We start from the raw sequence: 18,111 nt of genomic DNA, 5'->3' as shown, positions 1-18,111 counted from the left end.
GTGATTCAGTGGAAAACAGGGATGTTTTAATAATTCAGAAGATAAAAATAGATGTAATGAACTTAAAAATAGGTACTTACACATAAAAACAATTTAACACTACACTATTCTAATTAACACAATCGTAACACCAAGTAGTTTACATATAAAACGAATTATGAATTTGAGTTAAAAAAACTAATTTTGTGTACATTAGTTGTTCTAAGACTGAGCGCTGAATGAATTGTGTTCGGTGAGCATTGTTTTATTTTAGTTCTTATTCTGTTGAATTATTTATATGATGAGAAATCATTTTGTGTAGATTTTGGCTAGTTTTGTCTATATAAAAATCGTCGCAGTTTAGACAATTCAATTTATACACTAAATAACTTAAGATTTTCGGAAAGAATTTAAAATATAATTATGTAAATAAGGTTGAAAGAGTGTTTTCAGAGATAAAGACTACTCCGATCGACTCTGATATTATGTACAACAAAGATTTTTTTTTATACGTAGTAAAGATCATTTATAAAGGGCAAGGTTATAGTTCCTACATAATTTTTGCGGTTTTGATTTTCAGTTGATATTTTTTGCGGTGTTAATATATATTTACTTAATATTAAATAACTATTTCCTGATGTTATTTTTTGTTTTGTTTCAGAGACCGCAAAGAACTGGTGACGGATTGGATTTAAATCAGGTAAGTTTCATTTATTTATGAAATGTTTCTTATCCTTAACTTACAAATTTATTATAAAATATGTAAAAGATATATTACAATTATAATAATATATCGACCCAATTTAAAACATCGACCAATTCAGAAAAGCAAATCGATTTTTATACAGAATTCACAAAATATTTCAATTATTTGTTAAACCTTTTATTAATTTTTAAATTTTAAAGTACGAAACGAACATCATAATCCCGTGTTAATTATAAATAATTTATAATTGTATTTTATATCTTTTTTTGTTCAAAACGCGTATCAAAATGTATATAGAAATTTACATGCTCTGATAAAATTAGAACGGAATACTAAATATTCAACAATCCAAACTAATATTTTACCGAATCAATATACGCACAGGTCGTGCAATAAATCTTCCCAATTTCGTATGTTCACATTGATTTATAAAACAAAATGTCAAACACGCGTATAATTTTTTATTTTTCAATACAAATATTATTCATTATTCTTGTCTGCTACTGTTAAAACTCTATTGATGTATACTTTTTAAATATGCAAACATAATTAGAGGTGACACATTTTGTGCAATATATTTGCGTTATCTATGTAATAAAATTTCATGCACATATGAAATCGGAAACGTAGTACAGGGTTATAAATATTTAAATGAAATCTATGTACGCCCATGTGGTATATGCAAATGTAGTTGCGATGCCCTGGATTAGAATGCAGCTTGCAGAATTGTCCTAATTACGAGGAAAATAACAAATATATTGTTTAAAACTTCAATAAGTGTATATAAAATTTTATTTTATGCATTTGAATTTCCAATCTTCTGCTTCCATGATTCCTGGTCTTGTGCTTTGGTTTTCAGTTCCAAGTATTTTCTCATCTCTTCTTTTTAGTCCTTGTAGTTCTTTTTTTGCCTTCGCCGACATGTAGAAGGTTCTCTTCTTGCAGAATGGGTCCAATCCAGTTTTCTCTTCAGTATTGATCGTACTCAATAGAGTCTTTCCTTTGCCCAATCTTCTCAGGACTATTATGCTATATAAATATATTTCTAAATTCCAAAAGTTGGTTTATATTTAACTTTTCAAATTAAATTTAGTTTTATGAGGGCCATTATAAAAGTTGAAAATGTCCACAGCCAGTTTTAGTGCGTATTAGGATAAACAATATATCAAGCAAAAGAAATAAAAATTTACAACCGAAAGCATCTCGAAACCGTCTGCCGACAGATGATTCAAGTGTAATGAAACATCAAAAGCTTTTAGTAGCAAAGAATAAACGTCTGCCAAGAAAAATATTATGACGTTTTAACGGGCATCGAGGGGGTGCAAAGGGTGAGTCCTGCAAAGCAAATAGTACGCGCGGAAAGAAAAACAACTTGATATAAAATTTCCTATTGTTTCATATAAACCGTGTTGCGCTTTTCTTATGATTTTCCCGGTTTTCTTATTCTGCTTTTGTTCGCGGTGTTTGTTTTGCCAGCTGCCCGACGTCGTTGTTTTCAAGACGGTTTCTTTTTTCGTTGCTAGTTAGAGCTCGTGTAATGGTTATTAGAGAGATCTCGTGATGAATTGTAATGTATATTTTTATATACAGCTTTAGTAAGGCGCGCGTGAGAAAACAATATCTTATTACGGGTATCAATTGAAACAATGGAAAACAAGCTGAGTGTACTTAATCCGGGAAAAAACTTATTTCTATGTACCACGACAAAGGAATTATTTCAAGTAGAATAACTGCACTACGGATATTTATACTTAGGTGGGCGTGAGATGAACTTTCATGACGACATTGGGGAAAACACATGAACAATACTAATTTAATTATAACATTATTCTTTTACTATGAGGAGTAAGCTCTAGCAAAAACCACGGCATTTTTAAGTCTTTATTTTTTTACTGGGATTTTTTTAATTATAAAATTATCAAGTATTATACCATATTGTATTATCTGAATGGAATGCGAAAACTTGTCAACACGTCAACTTGCCAAGTGTAGTCTTCTCTGTTTTTCTTTCCCCTTTCGTTTTTCACAACTCCTCCCACTCCTTCATTACACGTGTTGACTACACTGCGTTGTAACCTTGATCAGTGTCCACAATGCAATGCTATTAATAACTGCTCCCTCTATTTCGCGTTTGTTAATATAATAGTATTTTATTATTTTACACAAATTTAGTGTTCAATCAATTTTACATCATAATTAATTTTTTCTGTTGTTTTTCCTGGTTTGGTATGTATAATTTTCTCCTTTTTATGTATTTATATTTATCATCAACTTTGTATTTATGTTATATGTTTTTAGATTACTGAATGATGACACACATCAAGTGTCGAAACGTTTATGGAATAAATAATTTTGTTATTTAACCTTTTTTTAATTCGACGATTGGATTGCAAAAATATTATATATATATATATATATATATATATTCTTTCTCAGATTTTATATTATTCTGTATCATTGTGTATCATTTCCATAGATCCCCACTTCTGTTAACTTTATTCATTAATCCGCCCATCGGCCCATACATCATTATCTGCAAAAGTACATAAATACCTTTACGCACACACAATACACATTTTTAAAGTCATGTTTGTTCAGGTTCTATAACCTTACGAATAATTCATTACAGCCCCCAATTTAGGTGAAGGGCGCTTTGTCAGTCCAATGTTTAGAATGTAATACAATCCGGGATAATCCTTGCACAAACAAGCAGTACTGTTTTCCTCCGGCCTAAGGATATCTGTTTTCGTTTGTTAGTCCGACCCTTTAAATGACCCCGTGGACCCGATGACCTCTGAAACAGGATAGTATGATAAACAGGACTCTGATTTTCTACAAAAAAATACAAAAAATTGTATCAAGTGCAAATGAATCAAATACTAATTCTACCTTAGTTCAACTCACTTTTTTGGCTATTTCATATACTGAAAGATTAAATTAATATAATCTTATTACAATTTTATCGAGTCTTGGGATTGTCATTGAAAAATTTTCTAGGTTTTGGATTATATTGCATAATAACCTATAATGTTAAAGATACATCTTTACATTTTATGATATCTTGGAAACCTTGGTAACGCAAATGAAGAGTAATGCCAAGTATAAAATAATCGATAAACCTCATCTAATCCTCCTTAATCTTTAAATCCGTGATAAAAACCTGTACATAACATTTTAACAAGATTTGCATTAAAAACATGTTAACTTCCCGAAGGAGAAGTTTGTTTTATCAAAAATCCGATTCGCTAATTTTATGTTTTCTCGACGTTCCAAGCCATTCTGAATCTAATGTGAACAAATTTGGAAAGAAGTGTGTGTGTGTATGTGTGAATGTAAGCAGATTTTTTACCCTTTCGTCAATGTCCAATGGTCAGGCAGTGGATCACATGAAATCGTTCTCCAGTAGTTAGATTTTTGAAGACAACAATGGTATGAATCTAATATTATCTTCAACTCATGAATATATGTTACTGTGACAACCTTATCGATGCTTTGTTAAATTCGGTCCTTTATCCAATTCGTCCCTGTGTTTGCAAACGAAATTTGTAATGCTTTATTTCGACCGATGGCCGAGATGGTCAGACAGTGGATTTTGTTCCGCTAAGTAAGCTGTCCAGACCTTCGTCAGGGATCATTTGTTTACATCTACACTGACAGCTGAACTTACTTCGAGAAAACGGTCATTTGTTTTACAGGGAGCTTTTACAGTTACGTCCAATTCTTTTTTGTTTTACATTTCTAATATTGAAACAGCACGGATCAACATTATTTTGTTGGAGAAAGGATTAGATATCAAACCTGGATGATCTGAATGAAAGATGGAAGATTAAGATTGCCTGACACATGTTGAAAGCCAAAGCGATAACTGATCATTGACTAGTTTAGCAATTAAAACTATATAATTTTCACTGTAAAAATTCTGTCATTTTTGACCATAACTCCTAATTCAAGCTTGAACACAAATCTAAAAAACCTGGCACCTTGCATCTGGCCACGAAATTAACTTCTCGTTTTGGATACATCATTAGTCTCCTTATGATTCTTCGTTTTAGAACCACATTTTCTGGCACAAACTTAAAAAATGCATGTTGCATTTAAATGCAAAGAAACTTAAATATATAATAAACTACTTTTGATCTAAATGTTGCCAAAAAATGACAGAATTCAGATTTTCCGTTCATATGTGCATCTTTTTGCAATCAGCCGAGTGCGCAAGGGGACCATAACTCTACCCAAAAAACGTCTTCAATGTATGTCATGGGAATTCGATTGTGCTCGAGTAAATGATTTTCACCAAGCAGATTCTATATGATTTCTTTCAAAATGAAACGTTTTCTATCAGCATAAATGTGTTATATGAGCTTCTTGTTAGGTTACAGATACGTGGAATAATACAGATTGTGGAAAATGTTCGATTAATGACTAACTGGTTAAATTTTTGGGGACTTAATAATCCCTTTGGGGAATTATTAATTTAAATATTTTCAAATTTGAAAATATAAATATAAACTAGTAGTGTATGACTTCGTGCTTTAAGGCAAATTGCTGGAACTTTCCATAAAGTTGTTCAGCATTGGAGGATAGAATGTTCGGTTAAGTTTAGCTTTGGAAGCTGGAACCAGTTCAATTCATTTATTTTAATGAAATGTATATTTTACAATAATTGATATGAAATAGAATACTGTTATTCAACGTACATCAGGTTAATTACTATCTGAACTATGGTAAAAAAATTGGCCTATATGATTTTTTTCCTGTAGTCTGACTAAAAATATGTATACGTTTTTTCATTTGTAGGCATGTTTTCGATACTCTCTCTATTTTGTGAACAACAATGTGAGAGTGTTTTTGACTTTTTCGCCGCTTCGTGTTTTCATTTATATTTCAATTTCAGTAACAGCCGCGCGTACTTTTTTTTTACTTCGATAAAACGATATCTGTTAATAAAGCGCCATTTGCTGCAGACATTGTAAAAGAAAGCTCTCTAAACTTATACCATTCGATTTTTAGGACTTCAAAAATAACGTTTTGTGAAATATTTGAAAATGGTGATAATTGCATCTTTCTGACGTGCCACGATAACACATGCCTGAACTTAGGATTTATGTAAAAAAGCCTGACATAGCATTTTGACAGTTTTCACTATGAATTGATATGAAGAAAAATAGTAACGTAGCCTTGGCCCCTTAATTTGGTGCACAATGAAATATTTTCGTACTCATTAGAACATATTGCGTAAAACATTCGAAATATTTTTTTTTGCTTTTTCATATTTATATTTATCGGTAATATCACAAATAAATATCATTTTCTTTACTTTTATTTATGGTCCTCGTAAATACGTCAATGTTCGTTTTTTATACTGAATTTTCATATAAATAGAACTGACAACACTCGACTTAAAGAAAAATGCCCATATCAAATCATAAATATTTTTGTTACATACATACCAGAATAACATTTGATTTTTACAATGTTTGATATTTAAATTTCTATTTATATAAAATCAAATTATTCCGGACAGTACATTTCCATTGAAATAATTCAAAGCTTCTATTTTCGTAATCCTCTTGGTTCGAACATGGACACGGTTGGGTGGTGGGTGGATTTTCCTTCTCATTCGCTTTTCATAAATTATACACGCTTTTCATAGATATTTGTATAAATTCTTCTTGAAAATCTTTGTCCAGGAGATGATATAAACGACCTAGAAATAGAAAAGATTTTATATCGAATAATATTTGACGCGTGAGAGACAAGTTCAATACTCGGATTGTAAAATATTTATAGAAATCAAACAGATTTCAACCTTTATCAAAACAACAGATTTTACAATGTATTCATTTACGGAATTAATTATGATTTTTAATTTTTACTATTTACTAGAATATACAATCTTTGTGAAAGTACATATTTTTGGAACCTTGTAGAAATTCTTGTTTATTTTTACTTTTCTGCAATTGGTAAAAATCAGTTTTATTTTCTTTTATATTTATATATTTTATATTTTATTTTATTTATGTTTTAAAATTATGCTAAGAACTTCCATTAGTTTTTTTATTCAAATTTTCCGATGTATAAAGAGTCACAATTCAAACATTGTATTTTAATAGTAATGGATTTTTTACATTTTTAATACATCACGTGTTTCAATATTTGGAATTAAAACAAAACCAATAACCAGCTTTAAAAATGCGTGATATTAAATGAATCATTACTAAATTACATACAGCAATGCATTAATAATTTTAACAATTTTAAAAATGTACACAGTATTATGAAATTATTGCAGTAGAAAGTTGATTAGGTATGCAGTGAATTATTGTCATTTTATTTCATGAGAAAAAAAATTTTTTTTAGAGCTTTAGACAGAATTTTTACTTATGTACAGAATATCACACAGCCCCTATGGGGTTTCTAAAAAAAAACTTTTTAATTTAATACATACACAAGATAGTTCAGAAATAATATACCTTAATCTGATATGAACATAATTTATCTGTTGCTTAATAAAATTAGTACAATTTGTGTTCAATATATAATGAGTTCTTTTATATTATTATTTTTCACTGATGGTGTTGCTAGCAGTTTGACTATTTTCCGTGATTTTTATTGAACTTATTTTTAGGATTCTGAATCATTGTAGTATTGCTTTAACTCTGTATAATCCGAGGTCTTGTCCTATCTTTATCACGAGCATTTTCCTACACATTCAACATATTGATGAAGAGATTATTTTCCACACAATATTCAATTTATTTGCAAAAAGGCGCTTGAAAACAAAACGAAATGGTTTTTCGCATAACGCGCTCGCTTTGTATTTGCTGGGAAAAAATAACAAAACAATCTGTTCGCGGTTTTTTTGTACAAACAGTGAAATGTGTTGAAATCCTCTCGATAAACAAAAAGTTGACGCGGGTATTGTTCTGTAATATGGTATTCCAGTCATTTCAAATCATCTGTGATTAAATTTTAATTGAAAACAATATGATTTTATCATAGGGCATGGGATGGAATGAAAATGTGAAAAATATTGAATTAGTGAATTTCAACAGCAAACGCATGCATTGTTTTTTTGTCAATAGTTTATTTAGTCCTTGACAATATACATTCAATGAAAAATAAATTCTGATTGTATCTATTTACTAGATTAATTAATACCTTGTTTGATTAATCAGTGTGGAGCCTAATTAGTCATTGCAACCATGCATATGTGCCTTATGTTTCAGACTAATTAATCGATGAAAATAATAATATCATTTAATAATAGATTCAATGAGTATTGCTTATAATAATTGTATCTAATATTAATTGTAACCGAAATTTCATCGATATGTTTGATTTCCAATAGTTTTGCTAGTTTATCTGAAATACCTGTGTGATATAAGTTTCTTTGACAGTTTGAATGATACTTTAACTATTGTTAGAAATATTATTTTTGGAGTTCCGCAAGATAGTGTTCTTGGTCCACTAAATTCTGTTTGTATCTGTTTACTAGCTTGATGAATACCTTGCTCGATTAATAAATCTCGAGTCTGATTAGTCCTTAAAAACATACATATGTGCCTTATGTTCTAGACTAATTAATCAATGCAACTGACTAATATAAATTGTAACCGAAATTCCATCGATATGTTTGGATTCCAATTTTTTGTTGGTTAATTTGAATTATCTCTATTGGTATCTTCTACTGGGTTTTCCTTATTAGTCCTGATTGCTGTTCTAAAAACGAACTACAAAAAAATTGAATTATTTTACCCCACCCATTCTGTATTATATTTTTTCATCTAATATTTTTATGAACATTATAGTTGAGATAATGATTACACACGAGGGTATCGAATGTATGTATAGTATATATTATCCTATATCATCGTGTGTTGGATTGGGTTACTGACGTTGACTGATTCGGCACAGAAGGGTGTTTCGTTTTAAAATATCGTCAGAATCCATCAAACGATTCAATTAGTGTGGCCAGTCGACAGGCCTTCGCACCCGGGCCAGATTTGATTCATAACATACTATGCAATATGCTCATATGTAGATAGATGAATAAATATTGTGATTTGAAACGATTTTGATATGCTACCTAATAATTAATAGTTACCTAATAATTTGAAATCTTCGGGATAATATTCACACAATTTTTCAAATTGATGATGAAATCTATGTAGAGCATCTATATTTAATCATAAAATATATTTGGACTTGGAATGGATCTTATATTTTTTTTTGCTAGACAATTAGAATAATCAGTCTCTCAATAAATGTTCAACATTTATAGAACAACTTGAAAATCATGATCTCTTCAAATGGAAAGTTGTACATTTATTACTTCAATCATAGTACGTTCCAAACCAATCTCAGATTTTTAAATAAATTAGGGTATATTGATTTTTGTTACAATTGGTCTATTAGAGTGTAATAAAACTAAAGTTATTATCTACTATCTCAGATAATAATAATTTTTACTAGTTCTATTACTTACTGCTATTGAAAGTCATACACTTATGGTGTTTGCCAGGAATTAACATTTCAGACAACTATAAAATATGGATTAGACTTATCTTATCGATTATTCACCTACCGGTTGAAGAAAATAAAATAATTTTTCGAGTACCATTTCGTCATACGAGTATACTTCTGTTGCTTGAACCTGGAATCAAATTGTGGGGCACGTCTAATTTATTCCATTATCTCAAACAATATGCGACCTTATTTTCTTTTCATGAATGTTTTAAAGAGATTAGCATAGATATCACACACGACACCTACTTGATTATTTTTGGTTTTTGAAATATCATTTGTATTGTTATTAACTTCCTGTAGGGTTGATAATTGCAGAATTGAGCTAAAAATTGGTATGTTTTTCAGCCAGTGCCAAAAACAGCAGCTTTTGAGAGAATGATTAGAATAATCCAAAAGCAGATGAAACAGAAAAAATAGTTCAAGTTAGTTTTTTGGTTGTGAACACTGTTGTTTAGCTTACGAGACCTTAATATAATTGTTAAGTGTACACTATTTAATTATTTTATAAGATGTATTATTATTTTTTTGTCATATTCAAAAAACTGTTTATATAACTTCTATAAAAACTTACATGTGGTTGGTGTATAAATGACCATGTTAAGCTTTACCCTGAAAAAAAAGCAAAAAAAAAACATATTTCTACAATAATGAATTAGATGGGAGTTTCACTGAACATAGCCAGATAGTTGTTTTTGATAAATGATACTTGTTGTGATATAGTCATAGACCTTTTACTACAAGGACTGCTAGTTCTCATATGTTTTCCTTTTAGGAGTGTTCCACGATTGTCGGCAACGCTCGTTCACGCAGTGACGTCACAGTCCTCTTCTATCTTTTGATACCTAATTTTTCGCTCGTTCATGAGTCCGTGTAGTATAGAGTGTATGGATATAGTTGATTTAGTTTTCACAATATAATTGCTCAGACATAGAAAGTGAAATTCGACATTTGTGTCTCATTTCTGTAATTTTCCTGGAGTAACAATGCCATGCACCACTAGCTTTCTAATATGAGCTTGTAAATTATAATTTAAAAGAATTTCCTGGTTATTTTTCAAATGCAAAACTTTAGGAAATGTGTTGAATATTTAAAACTCGTTACAATTCATCCCGCCATGTGCACCACATCAAGTAGCGACACGTGCTGAAGGAAATTCGTGTCATTTTATTTTCCCTATACATCGCATGCCGCCCGCGGAGAGCCATCCCATCTACGCGAGTTAGATTGAAACATTCCACAGTCTCGACACGTCATCAGCTAGATGTTCTATATATGTCTTCTCTTTTTTTTATTTTTTCCTCCAGCTTTTCCTCCATTTTCCTAGGTTTTCCACTTTTTCTAACTTTTTCCTCTTTTTCGTCGGTGTCATTTTCGTTGTACGATTGCCGTGGACTGATTGCGTTTTCTCTGCAAAATTGGATTCGGCCATTGTCGCAGATAATTGTATATGAGCTCTTCGATAGGTGCAGTCGTGCAGTGTATGCCGAGATGCAGTGTATAATTTCATTTGGGAATATTTCTTTGCAATGTGTCGACAGGGAAAAGATTTGAAATTTCAATAGTTGAAATGGGGTTTTCTGTAATTGGAAATTCTTGTTTTATTAAGGAATTTGAACTTTCATTTGCTAGTATATGTAATACTTTTAAAAAATTTAAATTGTAGGGTAGGGCGGGGCACAAAGGACCAATTTGAATTTGAGCAATTGTAATATAACAAACTAGCAAACCCGACGAACTCCGTTTCGCCACCAGATGGTTTCGTGAGCAAGATGAAGATTTTTTTTTTTATATTTGAAAAGGAAAAAATTGATTCTATTACACAACAGTAATGAATTTATTTTGATTACAAAAATAAAGTGATTTTAATTGAACTTCTCTAAGTAAATGAAAGTGAAACCGCAAATTATCCGTTTCGTTGAAGTGCTTTTTGGTAAACCACATTTTTTGTTTTTTGGTCTGACGTTAACACAAACAAAGCGGATGGTTTTCCAACTCGTGAACATGCAACGTATAACTGCCCACGTGAAAAACAATGATTTTCTAAATAATCAGTTTGAAATTTATCCCGCAAACACTAAGCGATTGGCCTTGCGACTTGTTATTGCGAACGCAAGGTGAACTGGAAATTGCAATCGTTTGAAGTCAAACGGAAGACCAGTCGGAATTATTGGTATGTCACCAAATCGTCAGCAATTTTTATCATTATTCTTTGTGGCAAGGATTGCTCGTTGACTTAACCAAGCATAATTCTGATAATTCTCACTGTCATTATTCAAATTTTTAATTACGGTGCGTGAAGTTCCAGCAATTTGCATTAAGGCACGATGCCATGCACTACTAATTTTCTTAGCTATAAACCTTGCGAAGCCCGAGACCTTTTCAACGAATGCAAAATTGTTGAAATCGGTTCTTGCGTTCTGGAGTTATATCGCCAGGAAGGAAAACCCGACTTATTTTTATATATATGTAACACATATCAAACAAACAACTATCTGACTATGCTCAGTAAAATATGTTTGCCTGCTAATATTTTGAAAATTTCTTTAAAATTCAAAATAGACATTGAAATTGTTTGCTCCCTGGCCACCCGACTTTACCCACACTATGGAATAAAAAGGACCAGGTTAAAAATTTTTGAAAAACGCATTTCTACAGGGAGTTTTACTGAACATAGTCTTCTAGTTGTTAGTTTGATATGTGTTTTTTGTTGTGATATAATTGGTTTGGTTTGCTCAATTTTATTGCTTCTGTTTAAGTTGGACCTATGTGCCCCTCTACTCTGTCATTTCTTAGAGATAATAGATCCTAAAGATAATTCGGAAAATTTAGTAACCCCTGTTTCAGCCTTTCAGTAAATAAGTCTGCATTTACCTAATCCTCGAGCGCATGTTGAAGCGCATTATGCTTAATTTGAACGCTTTACTATGAAATGGACCGTTTGTATTTTGCACATGCCTAACATTAATTGCGAACTACGGTTGATGAAAACAAAAGATTTTCAGGGAAATCCAACGTTGCTAAACCGTGCCGAGCATAGAAATGAGAGCTTCTCGTTGCTAAATAAATGCCAAAGGTAACTGGGGGCAACCTAGGTTGATCGATGTAAAATGTTATACTCGTTATTGCATTTTTATTTGATATATTAGTATTTAAATACAAAATATGAAATATTTTTCTAACAAGTTCACCAATCAGATTCCTAATTGTTCGTTTCTTTGGCAGTATTTCCAGCACTTTTAGTCCAATACCATCGATTTCTCATCCCAAATCTACATTTGTAAGTCACATCAGACGGGCCGTTTAACAAAAACATTTTCAAAACCGAATGATTAATTGCAAATCCCTTGGCTAATCTTTTTACGATCCATTCGTATCAATTGTTTTCACGAAATTCCGATGTCGGAATTAGAGATGTCAGTCCCTTACGGTTCAATTAACGATTGTATTTAAATTGACTCAATAATGTAGGATAGGTAGAAAAGTAAGCAACTCCGTAAAAAAGCAGAGTTGATCTTTTTCAGTAATTAGATTTTTTATGTTAGTAGTTTAGAATCGAATTTATATATAATTTATTTGGTTATCAGAGATCGCAGTCTCAAAGTTATCAAAGTTCAGTTGTGTCTAAAGACACAAATAAATGAACAAGTTAAATATAAATTAATACAAAACCTAATTGAAAGCCGGTTATGATTTATAGCTTCAATTATAATTATTTTTTAATTTCAAACCGTTCTGTTACATCGCGTTTTATAAATAACTACAAATCCCGACCTAAATCCCTGTCAGACCCTTTTCCATTTTCTAACTTTTCCAATTGTATTTACATCGGACGGCAGAATTGCATCGGAGAGTTGAGTCTTCCCTTTTCTGATATTTATTAAGTATTTAATAATTGAATTACTCGAAATGTTTACGAAGTATTTTGATATTAATTGTAATAATAATTGTTTTACGGTATTGACTTAGGGAAATTATAATGAAGGCTAAATTAATGGTTTGCGAGAGTTTTGGGAAAATGTTTATTAATAAATATTACATAGAGCATATACCTTATAGTAAAATTCAGTGAGCCATATTACCACCTTGTATAATTATTTATCACCTAGTAGACATAGGAAAATTGTGAACGATTTTTCAATAATTTTTCGTCCGTTCGCAACGTGCAGCATTTCCCTTCAGCTTTTGTGTAAATCTACTCTCTCTGATCCACTTTTGATTGTGCAAATGAATACATAAAAACTGAATCATCCGATTCAATTAAACGAGAATCATTCATGCAAAAGGTCTTTTTTTGTTTGCAAATCGTTGAGATGAACACGGAAATCAATGGTGATTTTTATACATTTTTCTTCATTGTATCGCCTGCGTTTGATATTATGATAAAAAATGAGTATTAAACGTTTTTTACTCTGTATTTCTTCAAAGTAAATATGAAATAAAATTGAAATAAAATGTGTTACATAGTTAAGATAATGTTGTTGCAGTTTATTCAACAATTCGATGATTTTTGCATCGTTTTCAATCATTCGACACAAACCTTGGAAAAGATTATATGCATTATTAATACATTTAACTTAAGTTATTAAAAAATTATGTTTGCCTTCATAGCGATATAAAGTGGAATATAATTAAATCACCCAATTTTTATGGGAATTTGGCAATTTTGTATGTATATTCATTGTTTTACTGGCAATGTAAAAGTTAGTAGTTAACAAGGCGCTATTGGATTTGATTGCACAAACTGCAATTTACTACATACTACTAAATTTTAATAGATTATTAAAAATTTTAGTAGGATTGAAAATTATAACACCTTATTTTGAAGTAATGTGCAATATTTGATCACTATCATTACCTCATTTATTCATTTAATTTTTGTTTAGTGCTCTTCATAAACAGATTCAACAATCGTATGGTTCAAAATTTCACTCCATGTCCTTTAGTATCAGTTATTTCAATTTATATGTCTGATGACTTTAGTATCACATTTGATTTTATAAACCCATTAAATTTTATGCATCAATTAAATATGAATGATTTAATAAAATGAATTAAATAACAATTTTATCGACAAAAATATCGTAAAACAATTTTACGATTATTGGGCAACATGCGCATTTAATTTTAACTTTTTATGAAATGCTTTTTCGTTTTTTATTAAAAAATTAAAGGTTATATATAGTGTTAAATATTTTACGGTATGTATGGGATAAAATGTACTATAAATATTTTAACTGTATTTTTGTTTTATGATTGAAGCTAACAATAAAGCGTTAGAAACTGATTCATAAATTTAAACATACAGTTTGTTATTCATTTATTAAACTGTATTGGGAAAAAATACAAATCAAATCTTCTACTTTTTTCAATAGCAAATACTTGCATTTTCACAGTTTTTACTATCAATGTATATGGAGAAAAGAGAGTAACATAGCGTTGCCATAACAACAGTATGTTACGTTCTATTTTATCTGGGAATTGGTTCCTCTATGTTATGTGGCACAATATTGTAACTCGTCTAATTACAATTTAAATGCATAAATAATACAACACATAATATACTTTGTTTATTATTCATAGCATTTCCCATATTTTCATTAACCGCCTTCCTTTCTCTGTGACCCATCGTAAAATAATTTCCCATAAACTCTTTTGTCTCCGGTTTTAATTTCATTCTATTCCAAGTTTCCTCTTAATATTATAAACCTCGGTCTTTTTATTATTTGGCCTCTCTACTGATGGTGATGAAATTCAGTAACTATCCCATTGTTATAAATCAGATTCTTGAGAAGTTTCGCATATTACCGCTGCTTCGTGCGAAAGTTTTACGCGGCAAGTTTAAATTAGCCGCCGAGGACTTCAGTTTCAAAGTTTATTGTACCGTGGAATAAGTGATACGATGTGTTATGTTATTATGAGTTATATTGCGAACTCGGTAACTCGTGCTTCTAGGATACGGATGTAGAAACGATATCTTTTACACTTGGATTTGTTATAAAATGACATTTGTACATTTTTGTAATAGACATTTGATAATATAATTATTTTATAATAAGCTTAATATTAATATTAACATCAATATGCTCGAAACATTTACATTCGAAATAGTCTTGTCGACCACGGCAAGAAAGCGATAGCTTATTTTTAGAAAGATGATTTTAATTATCATAGGAATAATAAATAGGAAGCTTGGTTTCTTTACGTATATATGACGGTTACTACAGACTATACAAAACAAGGCACTGTGAGTAGCACTGAACAAACTGAGAGACTCACTGAGAAGACACTACTGTTCTACAAAATACATACACGAACAAACTGACATACCCACAGTAAAGGACTTTACAAAAAAATCACTTTTGTCTCAAATGTAGGAACCACGAAATCATCGAAAAAGTCTGGTATGGCCAACATTCTCAAACTTTACAAAATGCTTTAAATAATACGATAATTCAAAAATAAATTATTATTGGTAGATTTTATTAATAGCTGATCTTGACAAACTTGAACACGTTTTCTCATAAATAATTCTATGTTTGATAGTACTCTATTGCCCGAATTATTTTTATGCGATGTGGAGCAACATCTGGTTTTTTAAATTAATTTCAAGTATGTAATGGTAAATTAAATTTTAAAGTTCAAAATTTGTTCGATATGTATTAAATAAAAATCACGTTTACTTATATCTTGCGCTATTTCAAAATTGATATGAAGATATATATAATTAATATCGTAGTTATAGAATATAACTGATGTTCGAATTGTTATTAATAAATAAAATTTTTAAAATCTATCACAATCATAGGCAAAAAAGTATCCTATTATTCAGGTTTCCAAGGCTTAAATTATAGATTTTATTCATAATTTTTTATTACGTATACAAATATAATGAACATATTTATATATGCATGATACTTGCTTTCAGTTATTTTATAATATTAAGTTTTCATTTGTATATATAAATATATATGTATATATGTATGTATATATATGTATATGTATATATATATATATATTTATTTATATATGTATGTGTGTATTTATGATCTAGAGTAATTCAAAAGAAAAGCCAATAATAACGTTTGATATTTGAAATCGAATCGTTTCACTATATATCCGTGAACCACAATAATAGAGTTTGCTGGTCAAATATATCGTTAAACGCTACTTTTCTACTGAATATAAAAGAAATTCTTAACAAAAGTATATCCGCATTGAGCTTTCGGTATGAAAGCTCACAACAAAAGCTCGTGCACGAAGCTCACTTTTGGATTTATATTAGTAATGGTTTATGTTTTTTGGTACAAAAATAAAATGGAATTTTAAACTTTATATGGTTTGATAGGCATAAGTAGTTTATTTATTTCATATTTTTTTCTTTAACAAAATTTTGAAAGTGTTCTAATCGTACAGTGTCTACTTTTATTTAGTTAAATTAATTTAATCATAAATTATCAAAGTAAGTATTTTTTTTAAATTTTGTCTGCTCTAATAAACACCTATATTTAGTTTGTTTTTTAAATATTCACACAAGAGAAATACAAAAACAAAACATCAAATTATCTCAAAACAATTCCGGGGAATATTAATAAAATCTTTAATTACATCTCGCCACGCCATTTCGAGTGAATTGCATTTTTTCTCGAAGTATTTAATTATTTTCCTGGCACAACATCAAACTAATATCGCGAGAGAAAACACAATGAATGTAGTACGAGCAAAGTATTAAAAAAATCTTCATCACCATAAATTCAACAATAACAGAAGGGCGTTCGAGTCAAACGGACCGCGTCATTTTAAATTTCCCGCACTTTGATTTTCATCTGGGATCTCGTAAACACATTATACAATTTATGCATCTGCGGATATCGTTGTAATGACTGCTCACAATTGCTTTTCCGAGGAAAATATACGGTTCTAAAACTCTCGGACACTGGGTCTCGATTTCAAGCCCCTGCTTTAGCAACATGACATCGGTCAGCAGCGATGTCCATTTTCACTTCTCGATATGAATAGAAAATAAAGTAATAAAAGAAAAACTAAACTAACCATGTTGTGTGGTCATGATAAACATAATTTATATATTGATTTAATATTTGTTTAAAATTAAATAAATGGACTTTATTTTTTATTACTATTATGCATGTTACCCAAGTCTTTCTTTGTATTGAATATATATTTTTTTAGTTCTTTTTATTTGTGTGTTTTATGTCACAAAAGTTGGATTAAAACTTTAAAAGCTTAAAAATCTATTAACATCTTTAGAACCATAATTTAGTTTTGGTGTCAGTACAGGCGTTAAAGTTTTTTCTCATTTCTTGTTTTCTTTTAAATTTTCTATGAAGAAATTTGTCCTTGTAAGCAAACATTGTAAAAGTATTCACAGGGACTAGACCATTCTTAATAGTTATACTAAAATGAATTAGTATAATGAAAACTGTGCTGGAAAATATAACTTATCCACTTGCAATATTATTATAGTTTTTATATCCTCTCCTATGGCGTTCGAAATATTTTTGATTAAAATTTTATCATATTTATTTTTTGCATAGATTATATTTAGTTTCATATCCAATTTCTATGTTTATTTAATTTTTACATATGTCTATCAATATTTTGTGCAGACGTGCCAGAGGGCTATTTTTATTTGCAAACATATATTTGATCTAGTTTATAATATATTGTATATATAATTGTATGTATTAAAACATTTATTATTACATTTTTTCCTTTACAAAATACGTCTGATTTCTACCTGAAATTTATAAATTTAAATTTGAAAAAAAACACAATACAGTGAAATCGATTTGTGTCGCAAAAAAATATACTAAACGATGTATAATATTATATAATAGCAAATGTCTATTGGTATGTGACAAATAAAAACATTTATAATT

At 29.9% G+C, this 18,111-nt stretch overlaps 1 long non-coding RNA gene across 1 annotated transcript in view; it reads left to right on the top strand.

The window, feature by feature from the left end:
- The first annotated feature begins 640 nt into the window (after window positions 1–640).
- LOC113382945 overlaps window positions 641–18,111 on the top strand; it is a 39,603-nt gene continuing 22,132 nt past the window's right edge. Inside the window, exon 1 of the long non-coding RNA XR_003367705.1 lies at window positions 641–679. This is a non-coding gene — a long non-coding RNA (uncharacterized LOC113382945). The remainder of the gene's footprint in view (window positions 680–18,111) is intronic.

This window comes from Ctenocephalides felis, unplaced genomic scaffold, assembly GCF_003426905.1.
Source record: "Ctenocephalides felis isolate EL2017-DRISC unplaced genomic scaffold, ASM342690v1 CF-g0.4_SCAFFOLD_03570, whole genome shotgun sequence".
NCBI classification, from domain to species: Eukaryota; Metazoa; Arthropoda; class Insecta; order Siphonaptera; family Pulicidae; genus Ctenocephalides; species Ctenocephalides felis.
This window is presented reverse-complemented; position numbering and strand designations above follow the sequence as displayed.